The sequence below is a fragment of the Arachis stenosperma genome, chromosome 3 (assembly GCF_014773155.1).
Source record: "Arachis stenosperma cultivar V10309 chromosome 3, arast.V10309.gnm1.PFL2, whole genome shotgun sequence".
Classification (NCBI taxonomy): domain Eukaryota; kingdom Viridiplantae; phylum Streptophyta; class Magnoliopsida; order Fabales; family Fabaceae; genus Arachis; species Arachis stenosperma.
The window spans coordinates 29,903,252-29,926,522 of record NC_080379.1 but is presented as its reverse complement, the minus strand read 5'-3'; the positions used below and the strand labels follow the sequence as shown (position 1 = coordinate 29,926,522).

Below are 23,271 nucleotides of genomic sequence, written 5' to 3'. Positions count from 1 at the left end.
ACCATTTAAAACTAAGTTTTATTCTCTCATTACTTTTTATTTAATTTACTACAATGATTGAAAAAAGATTTGTACCACTAAAAGTGTGTATCCTTTTAAGATAATTCAATGAATCAAGTGCCGATGACTATTCTTTCAAATTTGACTATTTGTCCCTCTTTTAGAGGTGTTCCTAAATGTCTGCTATCGAGTAAATAGCTCTACTAACGAATGGATCGAATCGAATTAGAAAATGAAAATATTTGTACAAGTTATACCCTTCGTCACCACTTTGCAAAAAATAGTTAGATATCAATATGTTAGATACCTGTGACTCGATTGGTAGAATAGTATCTCTCTCCAAAAAAGCATGTTTTTTTACGGCCGCAAAAAGAGAGAATGGTTTTTTAACGTTCACATGACTCTCGCTGTATGAACCCAACAAATTCTAGAAGAACTAACGAGATGTACAAAATTTTATTAAGTGTTTAGCATTCTCTTTGTATTTTTTATTTTTTTTTATAGAGAATAACTTTGTATATCGAAAAAGAATAGATTAATATTTATCATTTAGACTCATAAATATTTAAAGTTTGTGATAGCTTGAAAAGGCAACGTATGTACTATTTTGTGTTTATATATACCACAAATCAAAGTATTTGAAAAGGAACTATACATACGTGTTCTTTAAAGTTAGATCCAACTTGGTTTCTGTTATTTAATAACCAAGAGCTTGATAAACTTCCTCAAATCTGATTTTATCTCAAATTTTTGTTCTAAAGCACAATTCAAACCCCTTCTCCTCAATCTTTGAGTCATTTCACTAATGCATGTCATGGTTCCATATGATTGTTAGGTACTCATCCTAAGTACTCTGATCGGTATATATGTTTAAATTTGTTGCTATGGTTGACTCGTGATTAATGGTTAGGTTTGTTGAACTAGGCTCCATTTTGGAGCCTAGGAAGGCCTACCAAAATTGACAAGGCTGTTTTTCTGATTTATGTCGTCATAATGGTGACCTAATTAAACAGTCATGCATAAGTACTGAAAAACTTATAGATGTCTAGAAACAGCGGAGTCAAAATGACAAACAAAGGAATTCTATTCCAGTGCATGTATTTATCTTGCTCAACGTATAATCTATTTTATTCCAGTACAATTAAATAACATTACTCCATCTAGACTTCATATAGTTCAATTTCTTCTGCTACTTTCTTGATATCATTGTTCTTTGTCAGTATTGAATGTATTTTTTATGTCTCAACATTTAAAACTCAAAGTGTCCAATTACCTGCATTTCTTCAGGCACTTCTGACTTTTCTAAATCCCAGCAGTCACTTATTGTGCCCTCTCTCTAGGCCCAATAGGATTTTCAATAGAGCAGCAAGAAGAATAACAAGTCCTATTCCACTAGATGTCTCCGAATAACCACAAGAAAAAAGAAACGGAACTCCAAAAGTCATAGAATCCAATTCAGATAGCCTAACCTTGGAGGATTTTCTTGTTAATTTTCTATTGCAGGGGCAGATCTGAGTCATGTCCTTCTAGCCCCAAGGCATGTAGAGAGAAGTTGCGGAAGGATAGGCTTAATGACAAGTAAACTACCTACCTTCTCTTTTTCTGTTTATATTATCTTGTCGCTATATGTATAAACTTGTTGCTATGGTTAACTTGTGATTAATGGTTAGGTTTGTTGAGTTAGGCTCCATCTGAAAAGGCTGCTGTTCTGATTGATGCCGTCAGAATGGTGACACAATTACGGGGTGATGCCCAGGAGAGTTGAAAGACTCAAATATGGTACAAGAAAAGATTAAAAAGTTGACGGTGAAGACTAGGTTCTTATTTTATATTAATCTATAAACAGAATTCTTTCAAAGAGCTTATGGAGTCTAGATGACTGAGTTTTCTACCTTAAAATTAACACCATGTCTTCTCTAAAAGCTATGTACACCACAAACTAACTTGTCCATGAATTCTATTCCTCTTTAATGTGCAGGCTGAAAAGAATGAACTTTGTGACGAGAAACAGAGACTCAAGGCAGAGAAAAAAAACGTTGGAGCAGCAGCTGAAATCAATGAATGCACAACCTTTCACGCCGCCTCCTACTATGAACCCTGCTACATTTGCTCCTCAAGTCAAGTCCCCGACAACAAGCTAGTTCCTATCATCAGCTATTCAGGGGGCGGCAATGTGGCAATTCATGTCCCCTGTTGCAGCTGATACCTGGTAGGATCATGTACTCCGCCCATCAGTTGCCTAATTTGGCACTGTACAATGGCCTCAATTTTGGCCCAAGGTTGTATCCATTTAAACCCCATACTTTCTTGGCTTTCTTAGTTATTTGCTAAGTGTTCTAACTGGATCTTGTGCTGGTTTATGACAATATTTGTCTTATGATATACTATTATGAAGTAATGCTCTTGTTTGCTTGTAAATATTAATAAAATTATCTAGCTATCTTCCTATGAATGATCATACGACATATGAATGCGATACAAATATACAATACAACGTTGTTACGAGAATGCCTAATATTAACAATTATAAGACACGATACGATCATAATATGTAAAATTAACATAAAATATAATGATTTTAAATTAGTACAAATTGATGTAAACATTAAATTCATTTATTATTTTGATTTTAATGAGTTTACTCTTTTAATTATGATAAAACTATAAATTGCAAAAGCTTTTACATCACAGTAGTATATGTATTTCATCTACAATATTGTCGAACATGTATCAGATTCTACAGTAGCTACTCTGAAATACCGGTGCTAAATTACCGCGCTGTTTTTGGGAATTTTTAATGGTTACCATTTGGAACAACAGTTTTAGTTTCGGTTTTTAAAATTGAAAGAATAGTTAATGCGAGTGAAAATGCTATTTAACATTAGTAGCTCCAACGCAGCAATGATGTTTTCGGTTCAAATAACCGCATCCTCTCTTCATTTTGTAATATTTATTCCAAAATGTTCAACTTAGTATACAAAATCAATGTAACTCTAAACTTCTAACCCACGTCAAATGTCAAAACCAAGATGTTGCAATTGTAGGCCTTAGAGCCAAAGACAATGTTTGAAAGAGTTCAAAAAAGAAGCAAAAATATCTGGGAAGTGCGGAGAGAGGGGGAGTGTTGGTATTTAAATGAAGACCCATAAAATTCTTATTGAAATAGAAACAGAAAAACTATCTGCAAGTAAATGAGAATAAGAAGTTTAAGAACAGTAGAGTTAGAGGTATCCATTCCACGGAAATTCACAAAATTTATGCAAATAGGCAATTTATAAAAGATATGTCATAAAGTGAATCCTCTTAATTTTTTAATTGTTTAGTAAAATATAATATTTTATTATTTAATATTTTTCACATTTTTTTAGTCTCATTTAAGAAATTTAAGATGAAAGATTATACTTTACTAAATAATTAAAAAAATCTATTTTCAACATGACATGATTTATGTTTTTTTTTTTTTTAAATATGAAGTACCACAATTTGAGTACTTGACTACAAAATTACCTCTTTTTTTTTTATTGTCATAATCTAATTGTGTTTATTTATAAAACAAGTTTAACAGAGAAAACATTATTATGATTTAAATCTTTTAGTAAGATTTTAGATTGATTTAGTTTATTTGTTATGATTCTAGTCCTATTTGGGTAATTTTGTTTTAGTTTGATCTGTATTTGAAACTTTAAATTATGTTGCCTTATGTTAAACTTTATGGTTTGTGTTAAATTTTTAAAAAGTTTTTTAAAGATAATAACCATAAATATTTACAGAAATAAAGGGACAAAGGATATTCTTAAAAATTTTTAAGGATATCCATTTCATCCTTTAAGACACTAATAAAGATATATTTGGCTCCAAAAATGAGCATGTTTATTAAGTTTGAACCATTTAAATCAGGTTTTTCTCTTTCATTACTTTTTATTTAATTTACTACGATAATTGAAAAAAGGTTTGTACCCACTAAAAGTATGTATCCTTTCAAGCTAATTCAAAGAAACAAGTGGTGATGACGAGAGAATAGTTTTTTCAACGTTCACATGGCTCTCTTATATGTACGAGTCCTAAAAATTATAGTAAAATTAATAACATATGCAAAATTTTATTAAGTGTTTAGGATTTTCTTTGTATTTTTTATTTTTTTTTCCACTAGAATAACTTTGTATAGATTAATATTTGTCATTTAGACTTATTATTATATATAGCTAAATTTTTAAACACAAACTGATTATTTCTGCTTTAAGATTATATCTTGATAAATTGTTATAGAATTCAAAAGCTGTGAGTGTTTCACACACATTATCATAGTATGAGACTAAAATGAGTAAAATAATAAAATAATATTTTAATAACCTTTAAATTAATATAGTAAGACTGATAAATAATAAATATTATATATTTAAAATAATTAAAATATTATTTTACTATTTTATTAGCATTCTCACTTTAGAGATTTTTTTCATATTGTTTATTTGTAATAGGAAAAGTATAAGGAACCAAGATAAACCAGCCAACTTTTTAAACAATTTTATTTAATAATTTATTAAATTTTTTTAAAATTCAAAATTTGAATAATTAAAAGCTAATTAACCTAATCCTAATAAAAAAAAGTGTAAAAACGCTCCCCCTTCTCTCCCGCTCCTACTCCTATAGTTACCCACAAAAATCATTCTCCTTCTCCTATTTTCATAGTGACGCTGTCTACACTCCTCTCCAGTTGGTGCAGCCGCCCCGACACTGAACACCGCACCGTTAGGCGACATCCCACAGCCACTTCTTCACCTCCGCGAAGGAAATCAGAAGAAGTTCTATTGTCCCCTCTCTTTCGATTCATCATCGCATCGCCGCTTCGTCATCCAGGATCACTGCCCCTCCTCATCACCATTCCCTCTCATCTCGTCGGTCTTCTTTCTTGTCCAAAGCGCCGATTCGTCGCTGCTCCAGTGCGCCACCAGTCTCGCCTCCATGACTACTGTATCGTTGTCTTCTTGGTGCGCCAAATTTCGTGCCGATAGGTAGTTTACTGCAAGAATCATCACCAAATTTCCTTGGTCCACTGCAAGAATCATTGCCCCGTTGTTGCTGATTGAAGGTTTCTGTCTAGCTATTTACTGCTACTTCATAATTTTGCATGTTATTTTTCTTGTCTTCTATAAGCAGGTTTCTTTGATTTCATAACTATTGCTAGTGCTTACTTGGTTTCCATATTTTTATTTGTTGAATTTGGTATGAATTATTCCAGAAATTTAAAAAGGAAGATAAGCAACTTTTAGGAAGGAACAGAAGCATATATGCGAAGATCTAATTCTTTGCAAAGAGTAAGTTCATGTTTGGTCACTATAGTCATCAACTCTCATTCTCCCAATATACTTAGATACACTCTTAAATAATGGACCAATCAACTTGCTATGCATAACACATATAGATAATAGGCTTATGTTCATTGTCATGGGTTAGGTGAAAATTGATTAATTGATGGAATATAATTAGACTAGGGTGAAATCTGCCATTGTAAATTAAAGATGAGTGTGAAAAATTGAATAATTGATATTTATTTATATATTTTTTGGATGTTCTTTTTTAATACATTTTTTATGTTTTTTAGGAATGGCATTATGTGTTTTTATTTTGATTTGGTTGTTCTCTTTGCAGAGTAAATTGAAAAAATAGATTTATAAGAGCAAAGGACAACCCACAATTCATGAGGGATACATATTTTCTATGCTCGTTAGCAAGTAATTTAGATAATTGGCCAGAGATAAACTTCAGAAAAAGAAGATGGATGGCTGTGATAGAAGTAAAAAAAAACTATCCTTGGATGAAGAAGTCTTTAAATATATTGATTTAAAGACAAATTTAGTTGTAGATTGTAAAAATTGTAAGCATCACTTGCTTTTGGAACCTGCAAAGGTGTGGAAGAGCAAGAAATTAGAAAGGGGATATGAGATTTTTGGAACTGAATGAGTCAAAATTAATTATCAATTTAAAAAATTACAATTAGATGTTTCTTTTGTTAAATAAATAGATGTTTTTTTTTAATGTTAAGTGAATGATTTTTTTTTATTAATTTTGATCATGTTGAATTCCTATATTAACAGTGTTGCAAATTGTATAGATAAGTTGAATGAATATTATGATTCCTTTCATTGTATCTTAGCATGATAACAAATTTATAGTTACTTATATAGGATATTTTTTTTTTATTCACATGACTTTTATTAAAGTAACATCTATTTAGCATGAAAAATGAACATCTTGATACTTGATAAAAGTAACATCCACTTATATCTTTGTAAAAATAATTAGGTATCTAACATAAATTATTTTATTGTAGAGATGATTCATTTGATAGTGATTATAAATATCACAAAAGAAGGAAAAAAATTTGAATTTATCCTGTTGCTTGATTAAAAAAATTTAAGGAAGGAAAAAAAATAAGAAAAGGAACAACAATATCTTATTTTTAAACTTAAAGATATATTATACCAAACATTAGTACCTTAAATAGACAGAGTAATTTGCAACCTCCACACAAATAACATTTTAATTTTGCATTTCTTGTTTGAACATCTTAAATTTTTTAGTCGGGTCTAGACAGTCATTCTTTTGAGTTATGAAATTATCATCCAAATCAAAAAAATAAAAGCCAAGAGATTGACTAAAATCATAACAAAAAAAAAGTGATTTCTTCATGCTATACTAATTGGCTTCTAGTATCTAAATAAAAGGATTTTCTTTATTCTTCATCTTTCCTCTTGAACTCAATGAAAAATACAATCACTTCCATTGGTTTGGCTTTAAAACTGAAAAGTATGCATCTAATCTACAATTGTTCAAACACATGCACAGAGATACAATAATTAAAACTCAAAGCCAACATGCACAAACTCCAAAAAAAAAAAAATCAGAAAAGAGACAAATGAGGAGATTCTTAGAAGTAAAAGGATCAGATTCTTCAGTTTCAACAAGCTTCCATAGTTTTTCTTGAAACTTTCTTACTCTGTCCTTAGTTTTTAGAAGCTTTCTCCATCTATATGCAGTCCATAGACTAAAGTCACCATATACAACAATATAGGAAGCCCATACATAAGGGTAGATTTTTGCATGTTCTTTGATTTTGTGATACTATTTCTGCAATGAATATATCAAGTTCACAATAAAAGAGCCACTTGCTACTTGATCATCATTCATCAGTATTCTGGATCGGTGAAGCGAAACTTGTTGCTTGTAGCTGATTTACCATGCTCCCTGCTTGTAATATCCGGTTATGGATAGTATGATAGTTGCATAACCAATGATTCTTTTACAATGGAGTCCTGTAAAATAGCATCAAAACATAAACATACAGCATGCAGAATCAAATAAATTCCATCTATTCACGATAAAATGCAACGTCCAATTTAATTTGAAAAGAACCATCCATCTATTAATTAAAATGAACATCCGTTTTAGTTGATAAGAAACATTTAACAAATTAGGAAAAATTCCACCCTTGCACCATGTTTAAATAACTACACTCAAACCCAACTTCAATTCAAGCAAATTTAAACTAATCTTTTTCCTAACTCCCAAACCACATAAAAAAGAAACCAGGAGAATATGTCAATGTAGAATTCAACAATTCAGGCAGAACCAGTAACATGCAGCAGTCGATTCAAATCATATAATCAACACAAACTTCTACAACGATTTAAGAGAGACATCCAAAAAAGCAACATCCATTTACCTTTAAGAACTTGAAAAATTAATTTTGGGAAACATCCATATACAGGAACAAATAAAGCATCAATCTAAGCTAAAAAGTAACATCCGAGATCATTTGTAGACCATTTCTTCACGATAAAATGATAAAATGCAACATCCAATTTACTGTAAAAAGAACTATCCGCCTATTAATTAAAATAAACATCCTCTTTACATTCAAACCCAATTTCAATTCGAAAAAATTAAACTTACTTATAACTACCCTAACCGTCTACTAACCTGTTGGAGACCAATGTGGTGAATGACGAGCCGCAGCGCACAACGGAAAAGGAAGAGACGTCTCGGTGCGTCATGGAGGCAGTGGCAGACTTGATGCGGCACGGTGGAAGGTTGAGGGTGGCGGCGCGACGAGGCGAGTTTGGGAAGGTCATGAGTTCGCGGTAGCTACGTTGACCAGAGTCCGAACCAGTGGAGGAAGCCATGAGACTCGCTGTTGACGACGACAGCGTCCTCGCGTGCAGTGGCGACATCGTCGAGTTGGGAGACGGAAACGGCGCTGAGCAGTGCTGTTGAAGATGACAGAGTGGCGTGAAAAGGAGGTCAGCAACTCTTCGCCGTTTGAGGGAGGTTTATTGACGGGATAGAGAGGGAAAGGAGATGAACGGTGGTGGTAAAAGAAGGAAAGGTGAAATAGTGAAATGTAATTCTAAATTAGGGTTGGGGTAATGGAGAGATGATTTTTTTTTGTTGTAGTGGGCTTTGGATCCAGCCCAATAAAAATTGGCAGAAATTGGCTGAATACTTTCTTGGTTCCCTAGCAAAATTCTTTGTAATATGATATAATAGTGATTAAATGTCAAATCTAATTAAGAGACTTGAGAAAAAAATGTTTAAAATTCTTAAATTCATATAATCTAAATTATTATTTAGTCTCAGAAAATTTAAGAAAAGAAATATTTAAAAATGTTAGATATTTGAAGTTTGAGATAGAAGAAGGTAATGTATGTACTATTTTGTGTTTATATATAACACAAATCAAAGTATTTGAAAAGGAACTATACATACGTATTCTTTCTTTACAGTTAGATTCTAACTTAGTTTTTGTTGTTTAATAGCCAAGAGCTTGATAAATAAGTTGTTTTAAATCTGATTTTATTTCAATTTTTTTTAAAGTACAATTTAATCCCCTCCTCCTCAATCTTTGAGTCATTTCACTAATGCATGCCATGGTTCAATATGATTGCTAGGTGGTAATGATTAAATTAGAGAATGTTTCATTCTTCCCCCCCTCCCCCCTTTTTTTTATAGCCAAGGGACAAAATACCCCTCTTAATTTTAATTTGCTTGATAAAATACAATTACAACAGTAAATTTAGTTTAACTTGTGGACACATTAATTGACTGAAACTCTGAAAGTTGAGTACTTGAGTTTAACAATATTATATTTAAAATATGTTATGACATAATCATTATGTTTGAAGTACCTAATAATGAACAATTAATAGCTAGATCCTCTTAATACAAACTCAAAATGTCATAAAATTTTCAAAAGATTCAAAATAACTTTTTCACACTTAAAATTCTAATGTTATCGGGTACTTATCATAGCATTTCTTTCTGCACTCTAAAAACTTAGTTTGAGTGTTCCAATAGCGTGACAAACATTTGTCGATACACTCCCTTCTAGATTCGGCTGCAATACAATAAGAGATAAAGCCCAAAAATGTTTAGGATTAATGTTATGGAATTCATCAACAATGGAATAAATAACTTAAATAAACAACATTATTACTATATTATAACTTTATTTTATGTAGGCACAAATCTTTTCTTAATATTATTATATTTAATATTAGTTATGGTTAATTTTTTATACTAAGACTACGTTTAAAAAAAATTGAAAGACAAATATTAAATTAAATTTTTGTATTATATGTTTAGTGTAAAATATACTAAATTAAATTATATTTTAATAACATATATAGTTTAAGATAAATATAAATTGAAGAGTATATTTAAAATTTAAAAAATTAAATAAAATATTTTAAAAAAATATTAATGTTCTTAAAATTTTCAGTTCTTATGTTGTTACTTTTTAAAAATATTGAATGAATTGAAATTTTGTATTCCAAAATTAAAAACTGTTACGGCCTGGCCCAAACATCACGCGGGTCGACCCAACCCATAGGCCACCCGACCCAAACGGTTGGGTGCGAGGCGCTCAACCACCGACCCGGACACGTGTCCTTGACAGCTCCCTACTAAAGCTGTATGGGGAAGTTTTGAAGAAGGTGGGTCTACGTCACACATACCACTTTACCCATATTTCTCGCCTGCGCCACGACCCCTCCTTATCAACACGAAGATCCTTTCGAACCGTCCGGTACCCAACTTACCGAACATAAACATAGTTTTAGTTTTTTTTTATCACTAAACACAATATTCAACTCTAATTTCTTAATCTAAGTTTCAATCCTAGAAAACAAACAATGTCCAAGAGATGTAGTTATCAATTTATTTTGATATATTAAAAGAGGGACTAAAGTAGTTTATAATGAACTAGTAACTCCTAGGTTCTCAAGTTCTCCATAATTTTGACATACCTTGTAATAACATATATAACAACATCTATATAACTAACCTAGCATCTTATCATTTTTCACATTTAATTCTCCAGCTATATATTAAATTCTCCCTTAAAACAAAATCATTAATTACCACAATTCAATAGCTAGCTTTATGCCTCTATGTATCAAAAAGTTATATATAAGTCTTCCTTTAGTCATTGAATAGTCTAACACGTAAAGAAGATATTGTAGAGAATGTTAATTCTAAGAGTAGTTAATAATGAACTAATGACACATAAGTTTCGCATGTCAATGCTAAACCTATCTTGTAAAAAGATTGAGAATAATATCTGGATTTTTTATAATAAAAAAAATTATTCTAAAAAACTATTAAAAATATTTAATTCTTAAAAAAAATTATAATACTAAAATTATTAAAAAGAACTAAATTTTTTTTATAATATTTAAAAAAAGACCAAATCTTTTTATAAAAAAATAAATGTATTCTTAATTATTTATTTATTTATTTTTTATGACCTTTATATTAATAATTTTTATTTCTCCTAAAAATTTAGTAATTTTTATTAATTTTTTATTTTTGTAATCTTTTATCCTTTTCTCCTCTCGTTGGGTATAACAAGATAAACCTAATATACAAATCATGTTTAGATGTGGCAATGGTGCAACCATTGAACATAAATCTAAGGAAAAAAAAAGTCACATAACACAAGATGCATGAAGTTTTCTAGTTTCACTCTAGTATACAATGAAAACCATAAAAGTTTTATAAGAATGATCCATTATTTGGTGCGGTGAAGGATAACTAACTTAGAATTCTAAAAAAACATCATTTGTAAGTAAATTTTTACTTCTAGGAAGGAATTTTTTTTAATGATGTAAATCTTCACAATGGTTCTCGTTCTTGTGAGATGTTCATAACGGTTGGATTTGTATATTAAGTTTTTATTGTTAATAAAAAAATATGAAAGATCAGAAAAATAAAAAAATAAATAATTAATAAAAATTACTAAAACTTTAGAAAAAAATAAAAATGATTAATATAAAAATTATAAAAAAATAAATAAAAATAATTAAAGATATATTTATTTTTTTATAAAAAATTTTGGTCTTCTTTTTAAATATTATAAATATTATAAAAAAATTTGATTTTTTAATAATTTTAGTATTAAACATCTTTTTTAATAATTAAATCCTTTTAACTGTCTTTTAATTTACGGTAATTTTTCCTTTATGATAACAGAGAAAATAACATCTATATACTTCACCTACTATCAATCTCGTTATTTTTCACGTTGAATTCTTCAATTATTTATATATTAATTTATTCCTTAAAAAAATTCATTATCACAATTCATTAGCTTTTATGTATCAAAAAGTTATAATTCTTCATTTTGTTGAATCTAATGTATGTAAAGAAGATACTATAGCGAATGTTAATGAAAAATGTTAAAGGATTAACAATTTATTATTTTTGACCAACAACTAGTCAATCATTTTTAAAAGTATGGACTAAAAATATATTATTAGATTTTTAGACTAAAAAAATGAATTAATAACTAAAAATACTAATTAAAAATAAATTATGTTGACTCTATAATTTTTGTCCAACGTTAATTTCAGGGTTAAAGTATACTAAAATCGTCCCTAACGTCTTGGGTCAAAATCAAAATCGTCTCCAACCTTTTTCGTTATTAAAATTATCCTCAACGTTCAAAAACGCTTTAAAATCATCCTTTTATCAATTTTATTTTTTTTATTACCAAACTACCCCTCTCATTAAAAAAATTATAAAATAAAATAAATATAATTATAAAATAAAATAAATATAAAATAAATAAAAAAGAAAGGAAAGAAAGGGATATAGAGAGAAATGGGGGAGAGAAAGAACGGGGTGGCTCTGCTCGACGGTGACGGTGGTGGATCTTAGTGGCGGCGGCGGCGTTTCTCGGCAGCAAAGGCGCGGCGGTGGCTGAGCACGGGTTTCCCCTCTTTTTCCTCTGCTCCCGAGCTCTCTCTCTCCTTAGATCTCGCTTGCTCTCTTTCTCCTCTGGCTCTCTCTTCCTCCAGCGACCACCACGGCCACGACGCACTCAACGGCGGCAGTAGTTCGGCGATGGCCCAACAACGACGACGACGAATTTCTTGCAGCAACAGACGCAATAGTGAACAGCTCCTCCTCTCACTCTCTCCTCTCCATTTTGGGTTCGATAACGGTGGCAGTTTTGTGGCGGATCTTGGGGAAAGGAAGGGAAGCTGCACCGCCGCACCGCTATACCGCCGCCTCGCCGCATCGCTGCACCGTCGCACTGTCGCCTGTGATCTGCCACTCTTCTTCCTCTTCTTCTTCTTCTGTGAACTGGATTTTTGTTGTAGAATTTCTGAATTTTTTGTGAAATTTGTTATGGAATATCTATAATTTAATTTTTTGTGATTTGGTTTAAATTTGGAATATTGTTGTTGCTAAATTTGTTGATTATTGTTCAAAGTGCATGTTGCTTGAATTTCTTTAAAAGTAGATGAAGAAGCAGAGTAAGAATAAAAGAGGAAGAATTTTAGTTTTGAAGTTTGTTGATGGTTCTAAATTTTGATTATTCTAATTTTTGGAGTTCTGATTTTCTAAATTATGATTTTCTAAATTATGATTTTCTGAGGTGGGGGTGGTGGTGGTGGGTTCTTGTTCATCTTGGAATTCTGGTTGATTTTGGAAAAAGTTTTGATGATGGTGATGATGACTATGATGATACTGCTGCTGGTGGTGGTGGGTTCGCGTTGGGCGTAGGCTTCTGTTCTGGCAGTGGGGGGTGGTGAGGTGAGGAAGGTGAAGAGGAGAATGATGATGATGAGGGTATTTTGGTCCAAGAATTCGAGAAATGATGATTTTAAAGCGTTTTTGAACGTTGAGAATGATTTTAATAACGAAAAAAGGTCGGGGACGAATTTGATTTTCGCCCCTTACCTTAGGGACGATTTTAGTACTTAACCCTTAATTTCATGTATATAAACATTTCAGAATTTGGATCCTCTAAATTTTAGATTTTCATTTTAGAAGATAAAGTGAGATATCTCATCATTGAATATTTACTCTCTTATATTTTTTCTTGATCCCACCTATAAAATAAATAGTAATAAATCATACTTTATCCTCTAAAATGAATTCCAAAATTTAGAGAATCCAAATCCAACCTTCCAAATAAAAAATGTTTTTGGTTGCAACGGAGATAATTTTATATCAAGGGCTTAAACTCCAATCTCTCAGGTTCTTTGATATCTAATTAATTCTTTATTATTAAAACTAACAAAAATTGTTTCCCAAAGTTTTAAACAGCAATAAAAATAATTTCAAAATGTGAAAATGACAAACAATCTCGAAATTAAAGGATTAAAAATATGATAAAAGTGACAAGACGTGAAGTAGGGTGAAGTTTGCAGATACTATTTGTCATCTTATTTGTTTTATTAAGAGAGATGAATTTCCTTCACATCTGGTTATTTTATCATATTTTTAAATCTTTTGAGAATATTTGTGTAGTTTTTATCTTTTAGAGAAATTTTTGTTAAAGTTTAAATATTTGAGGAGTATTTTTGAGTTTATTATTATTAAAAAAATAATATTAAAATTAATATAATATTTTTATTATTTAATAATATTTTTTAAAAAATATTATTAAAAAATATTACCAAAATATAAATAAAATTATCATTTTAATTTAATAACATTTTTATAGTTACTATCACCATCATAAATATAGGTGTATAGTGTATTAAGATTCGGATTTAGATTCTCTAAAGTTTAAATTTTATTTTAAAGAGTAAAGCGTGATCTCTCACTATTTATTTTATAGGTGGGACCAAAAATAAATATGAAAAAGAAATTATTTAAAAATAAATAATCATACTTTACTCTTTAAAATACAAAATTAAAATTTAGAAGATCTAAATTCCATCGAATCGGCCTTAGTTCTAATACTAATGGTAGGGCTAGTATAGCTTTTCAGAAACCACACATGACATCTAGTGGAAGAAAAAGGAAAAAAAGGTCAAAAATGAAATTTTGAAATATTGCTTTATACATACATGATTTGAATGACTTCTAAGTATCATGATTTGCTAAAATTTCTCTTCGAATATTGTAATTTTGTCATAGATGAATTCCTTAGATATTATCTCAATAATTTAATCTTCTAACAATCACAAAACAATGAAGAATTTATCACATCAAATATGCATAAGATATTTTAAGCTAAAAAAGATTCACAACATCCAAATAAATATTCACAATAAGTTATAATATTTTGGTTACCATATGTTTTCGGGAACCGACTAAGGCAGTCTTGTCTACAAATTTGAAATTCCTCTGGATCTGAATACAATACTCTGCAATGTTGAATACACTTCTTCCTATTCTCAGCTGTAGTATAATAAGATGGAGTATGAGACTTTTCAAAAATAGCATCATGGATTCAACAACAAAAAATAAATAACCACCCAAATCATCAACAGTTTATAGCCCTTATTATTACAAACCCAAACCTAAACCATATATATATATACATAGAAACTAAACATAAAATCTAACGTAATAAAACAGATAACAAACTTTAATTAGCCTAGTAATTAGCTAACTAGTTCGATTAAATAAATATTAAGAATTTGAATTCTATTAGTAATTTACTGGTTAGTGACAAATTCTTAAATAAAAATTAAATCCGAAATGGAGGACTGGAAGGTTTCGTGGGTAACAAAAAATAAAGTAACAAAACTGATTCAAAACTCAAATAAATGTTTGAATAATTTGTTACAAATTTTATGAAGATAACTTCCAAGTATTATAGGTGTATTCCATAGATATCCTCGTGATTCATTAAGCTCTATATAGTCACAAAGAGTACTAGTATAGTAGTATATAATTGATCATATAAAATATTCATATAATAAGATGATATAAAAATCTAAACTCAAAATTACTTACAAAAATTAAAAAATATTGACAATAGCTTAGACACATACTATTGGTGTTTAGTCTAGCGTGCTTTTCGTGACATCTCTTCTTGCATGCGTCCAATGATGTCGAATATTCCGTGAAGCGTTTTTTGCACTCATCTAAACACATAGTTAGATCCTCTGAAGCTGTATAATAAGATGGTATTTGAAGATGTTTAGGAATAGAATCATGAGCAATGGTAAAACAAATAACCAATCCAATAGTCAACATTGTTAAGGAATGTGGCACGTTGTTCATAGCCATGAGCTTTTTATTTCCTATTTGGCAATCAAAATTTTTCCATAGAACAAGTTTTATATGCAATATGATTATAGGACAAGGATATTCCTCAACACGTCCCCTCCTTGTAGTAAAACATTAACTTACTATTATATAAAAGGATTCTCATTGTAGTAAAGTGTTGTTTTAGAAATAATTTAGTATTTTATTAAAATCAGGTACCTCTTGAATTCTACAAATAATATATATATATATATATATATATATATATATATATATATATAGAAAAAGTATTGCTAATAAATAATTTCTAACCAATTAACTTTAAACAATTATATTTAATAATTATTAATTTGTATTTAAAAAATAAAATTGAAATAATCACTAATTAATAACAATTAATTAATATGAAATACAATTTAAAAATATTTATTGATTTATTATTAATTAGATAGACCCATGTTGATTAATAATACTATTTGTGTAAGAAGTTACATGATTTTACTGGTGGTGGTATGAATTACTAAGTACAAGTGAAATTAAAGAAATATTGGAATTTTAATATCTATGGATTGCCATGCTTAGTGGTGGTATGGTGAAGCTAAGGAAAAGAATTTCCTAGTTATTAAAAAAAAAAAAACAATAAATTACACAAGTACAATAGTATAAGTAGTTATTATTTTAAGCAAATCGAAATGATCATTTCTTCATTATGAAAGGGGAATCGGAACACTTCAAATAATTAATTAATATGACAACTTTCTTTTCAAGATTGTAATCTTATTTAAATTAAACTGTTAGTTTCGTATCTTTTTGAGTTTTGATGATTGACAAATGATAAATCTAATATTAAATTTTTATTAATTCACTATTAACAATTTGTTAATCAATTTTTGAAGTACTAAAAAATATTTCTTTAAGTAATTTATTACAATCTAAAATTGTATAAACCTCGAAAGGGTTTATTTATTGCTCAAGTACCTTAAAATGTAAGTCTAAGTTAAATACTCGTCTAAAAAGCAATGTAAGTTTGCGTTTTAGACTTCCGAAGTAAGGAATATGACACTTTAAGATATGATAAATGCACTCAAATTCAATAGATACATTTTGACTCTAAAATATGACTCTGCTTAACAAAAAAATATTGTTATATTTGCTAAAATGTCTGTACCAAGCAAAAGAAACTTGTTCTTCTTGCACATTTTAGGGAATTGACTCACAACAAAGGAAAAAAAAAGGGTTTTCAATGTCTTTTTGAATTGTGTTAAAATTGTTGTATTTATGCTTTCAAAGCGTTCTTTATTTTCTTCATTCTTTCTTCATTGTAAATCTCATAGGAATAATGTTACGTTGTTTGTAATCTAAGATCAAAACTCAATTTTCTCTTACACCAGATTTACAAACACAAATATGAGATACTTCTTGCAGTTGATATATCTTAGAACCAAGATCTCAGACTCTGTAAAGTGTTTCATACATACTCTATATCTTAATACTCTTTGTAATATGATCTATTAATGATCAAGTGTAGCTTGAGAAAACTTGACATGAATATCAAATTTAAGGTTCTTAGATTACTTTGACTTAAGTCGAATCTGACCTAAAAAAACTTGAGACAATAGTATTTAAAAGTTCTTAAATTAGTGAAACACTTATTTAAAGAGTAAAATTTCCAATTTCATTGATGATTAGACATAGACATTATTAATCGAACTAATATATATTTTTTGTTTACATCTTCTAGACTCCATTTTTACCTATTTATAATTATTAATGTAATAAATTTAATTTATACTCCATTTTTACCTATTTATAATTATTAATGTAATAAATTTAATTTATTTTTAATATTTTTAACTTGTTAGAAAAAATAATTAATTTAAAGATTCTTGTATATTTTAGAGAAAATGAAATTCTCTTTTTTTACAAGATACCAAAATAATACTTTTCTCTTTTTTTATTTCTAAAATATACGCTTTTTTTTACAAAAATTGAAAAATATGCACTTTGGTCTATTTCACTAAATTACTTTTTAATAAATATATTTATATATAAATTTGTGATAATTATTTGGTATATTCAAGAAAAAATAATAATGTAAAATACACTTATTATTATTGCGTAATAGATTTTATTTATTTTTAATATTTTAACTTGTTACAAGAATATTTAATTTAAAATTTTATATATTTCATGATTAATTATAAAATATTAAAAATAAATAAAATTTATTAAATTAACAATAACATATATTTTATATTATTATAGTAAAAAATATTTTTATTATTATAATAAATTTTATTTATTTTAATATGTGAGTAATCATGAAATATATAAAAATTTTAAATGAAATATTTTTGTAAAAATTAAAAATATTTTATATTATGTAATAATAGTAATATAAATATATTTATTGTTAAAGTAATAAGCTTTATTTATTTTTAATATTTCATTATTAATCATGAAATATATAAAAATTTTTGAATTAAATATTTTTGTAAAAAGTTAAAATATTTAAAAAAATTAAATTTATTATATTAATAATAAATATATATTATATTATTATTACTAATACATAATTGTAATGATTTGAAGTGTATTACTAAAATGTATATTATTTAACTTTTTAGAGAAGAAAAATATACATTCTAAAAATAAAAAAGATAAAAGTGTCATTTAAATATCTCAAAAGAAAGAAAAGTGTCATTTTTTTTCTTTGTTTTTGTGTTTGATAATAAATATTGAAATGTTCTAAAAGCAAATATTTTAGGATTATTATATTTTCTGCTGAAAAAATAATAATTAGTGATGATCTAATTATAAATTTTTGCCTAATATAAAAATTTAATAACAAATTTTTAAAATGTAAAGACCTATTTTTAAAGCAATTAATCTTGGAGGCAATGTCCTTAGCTTCCACAAAGTGAGATCTGATTTTATGTTCTGCATGAATCAAAAGAGTTAAACAATCTTTAGCATGGAAATTGAAGTTTTAATAATAAATTATACTGATGTTTTAACATGGCTGCTGAACTTGTTTAAATATTGTAAATTTGCATCATCTTGATATTGGCGGCACTGATCTGGAAGAGATGCCAAAAAAGATGAGCAAATTAAAAGATTTGCAATTTTTAAGTTCCTATATCGTGGGCAAACACAAAGAGAATGGGATTGGAGAATTGTGAGAGCTAGCACATCTTCATAGGTCATTTCGCATCGAGAAATTAGAGAAAGTTATTAGCAGCGGTGATGCATCAAATGCAAGTATGGATGAGAAGATTCACATCAAACATTTATATTTGAGGTGGTCATCGGATAAAGATAATGACGTTTTTGATTCCCAAACCGAAAAAGATGTACTTGACAAATTACATCTTCACAAAGACTTGAAAGAGGTACGCATTAGTAGTTACAGAGGTACAATGTTTACAGATTGGGTAGGACACTCTTCGTACTACATGTTGACTAAGCTGGAGCTGAGGGGATGCAGGAATTGTTGGGTGCTTCGTTCACTTGGACAGTTACTCTCTCTCATGAAATTGAAGCTTTATCTATTTGATATGCTGAAGATGATTGGTGGTGAATTCTATAAGGGTAATGAAACTCATCATCATCAGGAGACACCCTTTCGATCCCTTAAATCTCTGTCATTTTACAATATCAGTTGCTGGGAGGAATGGGAGTTATTTGAGTGTGATGATGATGCACCATTTTCTCAACTTGGTTACAGAACTGTCCTGTGTTAAGAGGAGACTTGCCTACTTTCCTTCCTGCATTGAAGAAACTTCACATTGAAGAATGCGAGCGGCTTCGTTGTTATCTGCCAAGAGCTCCCATCATACGCTCATTAAGAATATTTGGCAAACAGGAAGTAAGAATGCAGGAGCTACCACTTTCCATGCTGGAGACACTAGCAGTTAATGGAAACCAGCAGCTGGAGTATGTATTTGATTCCATGATCCACACCCAACCAACCTCTCTCATAGACTTAGGAATCTCAAACTGCTCATCAGCCTTGTCATTTCCAAGAGATTCTTTGCCCCCTTCATTGAAAGGCTTGTACATCTATGATTGCAAGAATGTAGAATTCCCAATGCAATACCAACAACATCACTCGCTAGTGGCACTTACGCATAGACAATAGCTGTGATTCACTTACATCTTTTGCATTGCCAGTGTTCCCAAATCTCAAATGTTTGGCAATCGCAAGACTTGAAAATTTGACATATCTTGAGAATGTTTCACAGTCGCAGTCCCTTCTAGAATTGTCAATTGAAGGATGTCCTAAGTTGGAGAACATAAGGTTGCCTGCCTCTTTCGATCTCAGTGAATGTTTGTTCTTGGGTGAACGCATACGGAAGATGGACCTCCACATTTGGCTAACCATTTCCCATATTCCAGACATTTTTGTTGATGGGAAACGGATTTGCAAAGACCCAACATCTTAAAACAGATAATTATTTTGCTTTCTCTATCCCAATAAAACTACTTCATCTTCTCCAACATCATATTCGTTCTCTTCTATATAAATCTTACTTTTATTTCCAATTTTAAATTAATAGCTTATTCATCAACCCACATCCCCAACATTCAAGTTGATGGCAGGAGATAGATTCTATGACAACTCAACATCTTAAAATAGGTAAAGGATCTCTTTTTTGTCATCTGTATTTCATTATTAACCTTAAGAACCATCATTCTCTGAGCCTTATTTCTCACTGCTGAGTATGTCGTTTGGTGACTATATTATGATAATTCGGAACAAGACATGAAGGTAAAAGTCCTTTCAACATGTTACTCCCAAAAGATGAAAATATAACAATGGACTAACCACTAACTATTAATTATGATTGACATTCTCTGTTTTGAATTTTTATTAGTCACAAAAATGACATTTTCAACTAGTAGTAGTGTCCTCAACCGTATGTACTCCTTATTCATGAATAACTACCACTTTCTTTTGTTTTGGCAGATACAATACAGAGAGTCCATTTTCAAATGAAGTGTTAATATATTTTTTCTTTTTTCGTTTTTTTTTTTAATTAGATTACTTTACTTTATTGTATAGCTATGTATCATATTTCCTTTCCAATAAGTGAGCAAATTAAGTTGCATGATGGACCAAGATTATTTAATTTTAGTGCATGATATAATGATAAAGATTTGGTTTGCATTATCAAGGTGTAAGAAGGTGTAAGGTCAAAGAATACCAAACAATGAATTATTACAAGATGTGTCAAGGTTGAAATACTTCCCTGCATGTATAGGTGCCACACTTGATACCTTCAGCTATGAAATTCTTGTTGATACTAGAGACACATAAGATATACTTCTTGTGTTTCCTAAGCTATGAAATTCTTGCTGATATTAGTGCTAGAATACTTTACCTCAAACTGAATGATGATGGTAATGACGCTCCTATTTGGGCCTTGAATTCGAAAAAGCAGTATGATGTAGTCTCGAGTTATCTGGTTGCTTATAATTTCCCACATGTCCCAGTTGATCAACTTCCTGAAATTATGCAAAATCCAAACATTTGGAGAAGAATTGGAGTCTGAAAATACCATCAAAATCAAAAATTTTCTATGGAGAGCGGCGCACGAAAAGTTACCTGTATCAAGCCTCTTGCACCGACAGTGAAAGAGATGAAGCTATAGGCTCATTTGCGGGGCTTTTTTGGGAAATTATGGAAAGCTAGAAATTTGCAAGTGTTTGAAATCCAGAAAACCCTGCTAAAGTGGTGATGGATTTAGCGACCTTAGGAGAAGACCAATTGCTGACGTTGCTATGTGAACTTTCCCCTTTCCTTATCAACTTCCCCTCTTCTTCCTTATTCCACAATTTAGATTGCGGCGTCAAAATCATAAGCTTTAAAAATTAGGAGAAACCGTGTATAAATTTTTTGCAGTGAAATTAAATCTTTATTTTAAATTAAATTTAATAAACAGAATAATAATCATTCAAATATTTTTACACAATTATTTTTAATATTAGAATAGATCAAACAATTATATTTGTATTAAATTAAAATTATATTTGTATTAAATTAAAGGTGATTTCTTCTAAATCTATGACAATTTTGTGGGTAATTTATTTTTGCTTAGGTGTCAGGGACAGATTTACATTCAATTATGTGGGGGCAAGTGTCCCCATTAAATTTTGATAAAATTTCATTTAGAATACATAAAAAAATTTTTGCCCCCACTTAAAAAATGATTTTGACCCCACTAATTCTTTTTTCTTGATTCACACATTTCTCAGTGTATAAGAATAAAAAAAAAAGACTCAAAACATAAATATTAATAATAATAAATATATAAAAACACTAATATAAAACACATCAATTCAATTTTAATAGATAAATTTATTATCATTAAAAACTGATATACTACAGATGTTAAAATAAATTTTTATTTATTTATTAATTCGGTGTTTAATAAATTAAAAAATTAAATAATATAATAAAGAGTCAAAATTTGGCTCTACTAAATATTTTTTATTATAGAAGATTAAAAATATATTCATAAAAAATATATTTAGTTTGCTTAATATTATAAAAATAATTTTATATTTTTGGTATGTTTATGTAATTGTTACCAAAGAATTTTTTTATAAATTATCTATATCAAAATTTCTAGCAAAATTTTAAAATCTAATCAATTGGTGAAGAAAGATAAAAAAAATATTGAAAATAAAATAAATAAGAAAGAACAATGTCTAAAATCAAATGGCTTAGTTTCTAAAATAAAAAAAATTTACATAGACTCAAAAAAATTATTTTTTATTAGTATTTTTTTAAATTAGTTTTAGGTTTGCCAATAATATTAGTTGAAAAAATCTCTTTGACTATAAATATTATAAAAAATTAATTTTGTAATTATATGGGAGATGAATTTTTCAAATAATTATTCAATAACATATATAGAATAAAAGATATTTGATTGTATTGACAATTAAAAAAATATAAAACCTATTTAACTTACTATTTTAGTGTTTAAATGTATTCGTTAGACAATTTGAAAATTAATTATATTTTACAATAACAAAATATAATTATAAAAATTATTGTCATATTATATACATATTGCCCCCACTAACAAAATTTTCTGGATCCGTCACTGGTGTCACTATCATAGTCATTGATCAAGAAAAATTTTTAAAGTTTATTAATTGATTCATTAAATATTTTCACACTACATTGTATTCTATATTATTTATATTATACCACATAACATATATGTACTCTAAAAAGTTTTTTAAAGTTAATTTATATTTATTAAAATTAAAATCTAATATAATTTTATATATTAATAAATAAAACTTAATTTTAATGTATTATTAATATAAAATATTTTTATACATATATTTAATCACGTAATGTTATGTTAATAAAAATAATTTTTTTTCATATCAATTACATAAATAATTATCTAAAAAAACAAATGCAATTGAATGATTATATAAATTATTTTATACTATTAATATATTAAAATTAAATTCTATAAATATTTAAATTTATTTATATATTTTTGTCTATTATAAATTTTTAAATTTTATAATTTATTTTATCAAATATAATTATTATTATTATTATTTATATTTATTAAAAATTATTTTTAATTTAATTTACCAAATATAACTATTACAACTTTTAAAAATTATATTTTTAAAGTCATTTTAGTAAGTTACTTAGAAGATTTACTTAAATTCACCCTAAATCTCTTAACATTGTCGTTAAGGTAGAAAAAAAATTAAGAATTT

General features: G+C 28.5%; 1 long non-coding RNA gene and 1 pseudogene across 1 annotated transcript; one reads left to right on the top strand and one right to left on the bottom strand.

The window, feature by feature from the left end:
- Nucleotides 1–902: 902 nt before the first annotated feature.
- Nucleotides 903–2,432, top strand: LOC130965802 (transcription factor ILR3-like; annotated as a pseudogene).
- A 6,786-nt stretch (nt 2,433–9,218) lies between these two features.
- On the bottom strand, nt 9,219–21,356 carry LOC130970834 (uncharacterized). Its single transcript, XR_009082108.1, has 5 exons — nt 21,122–21,356; nt 20,898–21,021; nt 15,297–15,416; nt 14,590–14,697; nt 9,219–9,394 (listed from the first exon to the last, which is right to left on the bottom strand). It is a non-coding gene; the product is annotated as an uncharacterized LOC130970834 (long non-coding RNA).
- Nucleotides 21,357–23,271: the final 1,915 nt, after the last annotated feature.